This window comes from Ipomoea nil, unplaced genomic scaffold (assembly GCF_001879475.1).
Source record: "Ipomoea nil cultivar Tokyo-kokei standard unplaced genomic scaffold, Asagao_1.1 scaffold0980, whole genome shotgun sequence".
Lineage (NCBI taxonomy): Eukaryota > Viridiplantae > Streptophyta > Magnoliopsida > Solanales > Convolvulaceae > Ipomoea > Ipomoea nil.
In genome coordinates this window covers 896088-903151 of record NW_017617408.1, presented here as the reverse complement: position 1 = coordinate 903151, position 7064 = coordinate 896088, and positions in this window count along the sequence as shown.

Sequence of the window (7064 nt, the reverse complement as noted above, 5' to 3'; positions counted from 1 at the left end):
GCTTGTGAAGTCTTCCAAGGTACGTTTTCTTGAACTTTGAGGTTGAATCTATATCAACTTGAGTTCCGGACTAGAATTTTCCCGAAATTTTAGGCACTTGGCACACAATGTACCCGAAATTTTAGGCTATTGGAAATTAAATCCCTTCTCGGTGTCGAATCAAATTTAAAATGGCTCAAAATAATTTATTCAACACCGTTTTCTTCATAAAAATTTTTATGGAGTGAAAATTTACTATTTTGGATTTTCTTAAAAACGGATTTATAAAATAAATTTTGGGGGTGTACCTTTCCAACATATATCCTGCTTCTAGGAGTGAGTTTTCTTAAGCACCATGGAAGAATTATAACAGAAAATAAACAACAAAACATACACACACCTCGAGAAATATGGAAGCTAAATTAAACAAAAAACTGTTCATGCTCACAATCTGTGTTAACTTCTTGCACTGTTGACTTCATCCCTTACTGATCCTACCTAAAACTATATTATATATATATATATATATATATATATATATATATATATATATATATATATATATATAAAGAGCTTTAGTTCAATAAACAATTAAAATTAAACTCAAGAAAGAATGGAAGAAATAGAGTAGAATAATTTTGGTATTACCACAAAGTCGTCATCTTCCATCATTTTTGAAATAAAAGATAGATTTCACAATGCATATTCAATGTAGCACAATAGGTAACCTCTATTTTCATAGCCTTTAACACAAATAATATACTTTACAGTTAAAAAATCATAAATAAGGTATGTTTACCTCATCATCATAAAACAGATATTCCTTGCTTTTGTTAGTCGTTGAACTCTGAAATTCCTATATTTCAGATGTTCATACTAAAAGAATTCTTATAGCTTTTCTGTTGCGGTGTTTGTATTGCAGTTGAAGGAAGAGTGGAAAGCCAAAAAACAATCACTATTTATAGTCAACTCATTGGGCCCATTGAACCTTATCTGATTTGATACGTTATTGGATTCCCAAAAATGGATTCATTAATACATTAAATTCGAGCTACAGTCTTTTCATTGTAAAGCGAACCGTCAGTCCGTCACATTGGGTATTGCTATAAATAATTATATTATGCATGTAACAACCTTTTTACTTTACCTCTTCACTGCATTAATGTGTTCAGATTCATTGTATTGTATATTGTAAATTGTCATCTAATATTAAATATTAGATATGGAGTATATTTATTATTTATTATTGAGTACATTATTCAATAAATGGGTACATTGGTAAATAGAAAAATTGATTATAACATCCGAAAACCTAACCCACTACTTTTTGTTAGAAACAGCTAACCCACTAGGGCACTGCTTAAAATGCTTCGTTGCCCAAAAAATGAAAAAAAAAATTGCAATGGACAAAACGTTGTCGTTTCCAATGGGCGAGAAGTGAGCTATTTTTTTATTACCAAAATGTTTCTGCTTTATTATATAGTAACATAAGATATATATATATATATATATATATATAGGATAACATAGATAAAAGATAATAATTGTAACAATAATTGTTCATAAAAATAATATGTTTGATTTACCTTCACAAAAAAAATATAAAAATGTTTTGGAGGGAAAATTTTGTGGTCTTGGATTTTACATTATAATAATAATAATAATAATAATAATTTACTCTAAATGTTATAACAAAAATTCTGATATGTATATAATAACCTTTCAAATACCAAAATATTTAAAAAAAAAATACAAATCCAATAAACATTGGACAATGAAGAGTTACATAAAGTAATTAATAAAAACTAGCATTGTACCCGTGCGATGCACGATCTACAAATTATATTTTAATTTAAAGTACTATTGTAATAAACGAATTGATTGAATATATGATAATAAGCTATACATATGATATCACAATAAATTGATTGAATATATGATAATAAATTATATTTTAAAATCACTTTAAATATTAAAAATGTAACATTTAATAATTAAACTGTAATGGAGGTGTGTTCTTGTTCATGCGACTGTACTGTCAAACAAATTTGTGCATATTTCTTGTTCTCCAATTGAATTTTGAGTAGAATGATTTACAATTTTTACTCAAATGGAGGCGTGTTCTTGCATCTATTCTGAGCTTGGAGCTCTAGAAACCTCCAATGTCACTTCATGCCACTATCGAACATATTTGTACAAATTTCTTGGTCACCGATTGTTTTTTGAGTAGAATGCTTACAGCAATTTATACTCAAATGGAGGCGTGTTCTTAGGGGTTTTCTCCAACTTCCTGAGATTTGACCAACTCTATTTTTTGAAGGAACATATGGAGGTAGCTGTTGTAGAAGGTTCATGCACAGTTTTTTTTATCTTCTGTTCTACATATTTGAAATCTGAAATTAGATCGATCTAGAGTATCTCATCTACTCTCTAAATCATAGGATTCAACCTTAAAATTAATAGACAATAACTTTTGGATGATTTGTGTGTATGATTGAAATCATATATGTTCTTGCATGTTATTCTAATACAGTGTAAAAGCTTTTTAAATAAAAATCCAAAAAAAAAAAAAACACATATTTTTCTACAATCATATGTGTTGCAAATTTATATTACTATAGTATTTCAATAAGAGTACTAAAAAATGCTCTACTAAAGACAACTATAGTATAGTATTCCTAAAAAAACTGAGGATTTAAGAAAGATTTAACTCAAAAAAGACTGCAGTACTTTCAGTACATATATCTTTCAGTACATATATCTTTCATGATGAATTGTTGCTTCCTGTCACTCTCTAATTTAAATTCTACCTCTCTCAAAGCAAGAGCTGAAAAGCTCTTCATTGGGCAACCTTCAAGTTCAAAGAATACAAAAATGATACCCGTTTCTTAGCATACACATCAGTAATTGTAGCAACAACCATCAAACCACTTGTGTACTCATCAAAGGTGTTCCTATAGGACAAACTTTATATTTTTCTAGAGGATGATCTGAAAATAAATATGGTGCTTAAATATTTCGATTTTACATTGAAACTTGATTTAATCTGTCATATTCAAAGTGTGCTATTATATTTGATCAAATCTGTCTTTAAAAAACTGGCTATAAAATTACCACACCTTATATCATAAAGGTGTAAACAGGGACAAAAGCATATTATACTAACATATGAACTTGCTTAGCATCCTCAATCAAAAAATAAATAAGGTATACCTTCTTTGAATAGAGTTATGTATTTTTCAACTGGTCCTTATGTATATGAGCATGGATACAAATACCTAACATAAACTAACATTTATATTAATTTAATAAATATTAAGCATATTATTTTCAAGAAAACTACAATGAATGCATGCATTACTTACTATTGCTTTATTTTCTAGAAAACTATCTCATATTTATTCCTATTCAGGATGTGTTTTTTCCTCCTGCTAATTGTCAAGATTAAACCGAGTGTGCTGCATAATAATAAGGTGAGAGTTAAAATAAAGTATGAATATATTGAACACACACACATATATATACTTATATTCACATACTTGTTGTATATTAGTATATAACAATATACACATTTGAATAAGAATTGAAATTAGGTACGCATTTGAATCTTACCTCTATTTGCAGCAATGTGTTTTCTCTCGCAACACATTGCAATTTGCAACCAAGCTTCTTTGTTCATTGTAGCATCCTTCCTTCCCCGTCCAAATTATTTATAGAATTCACCTTGAGATTTTCACAAACACTTGGCAGGGCATACATTTTTTTAATTCAAGTACAGATAAGAATGTATCTTCCTTCCATTAAAGAAAACACATTCTTTAAGCTTTGGTTTTGTTTAAATATATCCTATTAATATACATGTATATCTCATCTACATGAGAGTGGTCATCCCTCCTGCGGTCTTCTCCCAGCTGGCATGCACCACATATTTTCCCACCACCGCCATTAACATGCTACTAAGCCAGACTAATGCCAACTTCAGATCTGCCAAAAAAAGAAGAAAAAAAACCACAAACATCCTAGTGAATATATAAAGCATTCTCCGAAAATTCATCCTCCGACCATCTTCACTGGTGTGTGATAATAGTTGGTGATGATGCTTCGTGTTCTACGGTCTTAGCAACATCGCCTCTTCTAGATCGCTAAAATTCATCCTTTGACCTCTAAGTTCTCTGCAATATGAGAACCCAATTTATACACAGATATGGCTATCTACTTTAATGCGTATAAATTAAACAATGCTTTGTAGTACTCAAAAGACACCTTGAAAATAACATGTGGTCATTACTCCTTATTGGTAATTGTTTTCTAGTAAAAGACTGATTCATAAATACACTGTGTATCTACAAAAAATTTTCTTGTAGAGGATTTGTCTAGAATCTTCTTCTATTGGGCAGAAACTTTTTATCAAAAACAACTTTTGTAAGCCAAATATTTGAGCGGGAATTTTGGCTCTATTTTACATCCCAAGGTGTGTGGCTTTTTTATATAGTAAGATATTTATTTAATCTAAATGTTATATATATATATATATATATATATATATATATATATATATATATATATATATATATATATATACTAGTTTTTTACGCGCATTGCGCGATTGAGATAATGCCCAATGTTTTTTTTTTTAAATAAGTATTTTAAATTATATCAAGGAAATATTATATTAGAATTGTTCATTCATAGATAATTGAATGTTAATTTGCATATTTAAATTGGTAATTCTAGATTTACAAAATGCAAGATAATATAGTCAAGATTAATTATAATTGTCAATAAAATAATTGTATGGGTATATGGTTGAAACCAAATACGGGATATAAGGGAGATCAAATAAAAATTAAAGCATAAAATATTAAATATATACTAATATTGTTTGAGGAGATTCCGGCGGTAGGATTTGTGGTTAGAGTTCTATTAAGACTTTAATATTAGAATTAGATTAATATTGTAGTAATAATTATATATTAGACTTTAATATTAGAATTAGACTAACGGTGAATTAACGAGGAAAAAATTAAAATATGAACAATCTGAACTATTCATTTGATTTAATAATTTGACGGTCATTTTTTCTACCCAATGTTTATAATTAAATAAATATTTGAAAGTATATAAATGCAAGATTATATATGAGAAGTTCCACATAAGTAATTTAATGTCTAATTTGTTTATTTAAATATGTAATTCATAGTATATGAATACAATGTAATATAGGAGATTCATTATAATTGTTACTAAACTTTTTTTAAATACTAACCAAATATTTTTGTTGTAAATGGTTCTAATATATTTAATGAATGCACATATATACAAGATCAATGAATGAATCAACGGTACCATTTCTTTAGCCGTTTTGCTCAGTGTTCATTTAGTTCAACCATTATTATTGAATAAATTATTATGGATAAAGAAATTTTTAATTATAATGTAACCCAGAGATTTGGACGATTGGTAAATATGATGTAACCCAAACATCAAAATGCTAAAGAAACTGTTATGATTATTCAACAGTTTGAAGCAACAATTTGTTTCAAACCACTGAAAATACAAACATTGCAATTTACAATATTTTCACTTAACGTTTGTGAGAATGATTTTTCCAAAACACATCTATATTTTTTTTATAAAAATTATTATTATTATTATTATTATTATTATTATTATTATTATTATTATTATTATTATTATGATTATTATTATTACTATTATTATTATTATTATTATTATTATTATTATTATTACTATTATTATTATTATTATTATTATTATTATTATTATTATTATTATTATTATTATTATTGTGTGTATACCCTTAGGTCATTTTAAATGTTAATTTAAACAGTTAATTTTTTCAAATATCTTTTTACCAACTGTTGATATAATTCGCTGGTCAAATCCGCTAATGCTAACCACTAACTGTTGATTGTCAAACAAAGACATTGCGAAATAGTTTCTCACTTCAATTTGTTGTATGATTTGAATACTCCCTTTGTCAACCAATCCCTCAAGTAGTTAATATAATTGGCTTTATTAATTTAAATTTTTTAAATTTTTTCATGTTGTTAATAAAATACTTGGTAAATAAATATATAGCATTATTTTTTATAATAAATTTGATATTTAATTAAAAAATAGTGCACAAAAAAGATAATAAACAATGTAGTGAATATAATCAACTGATGAATTTGAATGTAAAGAATTTTTACATTGGAGAAAAATAAAGACAATATAACTAATGAAATTATTTCTCTTAATTAATTTATTGATAATGAATAATTTTTTTTAATAAAGACATTGTAGGGACAATGTAGCAAATATAATCAGTTAATGAATTTGAATTTTGAATGTAAACTGTAAAGAATTTTTATATTGGAGAAAAATAAAGACTATAACTAATGAAATTATTTCTCTTATTTAATTTATTGATAATGAATAAATTTTTTTTGAATAAAGGCATTGTAGACATATAATTCTAAATTAAACAAATGCATATGTATTATTTTTTTGTTGTAGCTACTAAATTATTATTTTAATAATTTAATAAGAGTAAAATAGAGTACTAATTATGCTAACTTTGATTGGGATGTGGTTCGAACCTAAGACCTTTCTTATTAAAATCGATGAGTAAGTTAACGGTGAACTAACAGAAATTAACGGAAAAGATAATATTTAACGGAAAAGTTAACGGATAATCATATTCATTAAGGATAAATTATGAAATCTCAAGGAAAAATTAAAATCTGATCAATCTGAGCCATTCATTTGATTAAAAAATTTGGCCGCCATTTTTTCTACCCATTATAGGTCTAACTCTCTTGGGCTCTTATTAGTATAGTAGAAGATATATATATATATATATATATATATATATATATATATATATATATATATATATATATATATATATATATATATAGGATAGCAAGGATAAATATAATAATTATAACAATAATTGCTCATAAATATAATATGTTTGATCAAGATAAAAGATAAAGACATGAAATTGTATTGAAGAAATATGCACAATTAATAATAGTGAAAATGTGAAAAGGTAGTGTTGAAAGCATTCGAACCCT